Consider the following 1,270-nt stretch of genomic DNA (forward strand, 5'->3'; position numbering starts at 1 on the left):
CCCCCCAGAGAAAACTGGAATAGTATTTGAGAAGTATCAGGTACTGAGAAAAATGCCAGTTTCCAGAATTCTGGCTTGTAGACCTGAATTCTAAACTAGACAGAACACCTCTTGCCCATCCACTGGCTGCCTCAGCTAGGAAATGAGGATTTAAATTAAGGGAGATTAAAATCCACTTCTGTCCCCGATTCTATGTGCTCAAGTGCAATGAAGCACATGGATCTTTCTGCATGATTCTCCTAGAAAATATGAATCAAAGATGCTCATGATAATGACGGTCAAGTGGTTACCAGGAGCCCTTGCAAAGCACTTTAACCTGTTAACTCTTAATCCTCGAAGCAATTCTGTTATGGAGTGATATTAACAGCGCAAATCTACTAATGAATTAACAAGAGAATAGAGAGATAAGAGGCCAGCCACTGTATTTCGGCTCAGGTAGTCCTGGCAAAGCTCCAGTTTAATAAGCACTGAGCTAAACTTCCATCTTCCTTCCTCTACTTCATCTGAGTGGACTCTTCCAGTCTTCCACTGTTAAATAACCAGCTACCACATCCCATGCTCCATCCAGGCAGAACACCTTTGCCCTCCCCAACATGCAAGCCACTACAAGACATGCCATCTTCCTTTCTTCCATAGCCTCTCCCTTCCTGAAGGGTGTCCACTCCGCACCTCCACTACATACAGTCTGGACAGTTACAAGAACCTTCTCGTTGGCCCTCCTGCCCCAAGCCTTCTGCTCCACCCTCACCTTTGCCTCTGTATAGGAGGAAGGGGGCTTGGTCAATGGAGCATCCCTCATCTCTGTACTCAGAACTTTTCAGTGGCCTCCCATCTCGCTGCGACTGAAATCCGAAGTCTTTGACCTATAATATTCTCCATAAAGTCCTTCACTCTCCAACCCTCCTGCACTCCCACCAGCTTCATTTGCATGACACTCATTTGCATGGCTCTAGCCCCACCTCAGCCTCACCCGCCCCCCTCATCTCCCTCAAGCACATGGCTCCCTCCCTCTCAGACATCCCTGGCCTGCCTTTTCTTCACACACATCTGCATTGCCCCTCATTTCCTTCTGAACTCTGAACCTTCCTCTTCTGACCAGGTAAAGCAGCACCTCCCCCCATGTGCCTGAGTCCTCCCCCATGTGCCTGAGTCCTCCCCCATGTGCCTGAGTCCTCCTGGTTTGGTTTACCTTGGTTTATTTTCCTCCTCGGTATGTATCTAAGTCAGACATGTATTATACGATATGCTTATTTTCATTGCTATTTGCCTC

Source organism: Mastomys coucha, unplaced genomic scaffold (assembly GCF_008632895.1).
Source record: "Mastomys coucha isolate ucsf_1 unplaced genomic scaffold, UCSF_Mcou_1 pScaffold7, whole genome shotgun sequence".
In the NCBI taxonomy this organism is placed as follows: Eukaryota; Metazoa; Chordata; class Mammalia; order Rodentia; family Muridae; genus Mastomys; species Mastomys coucha.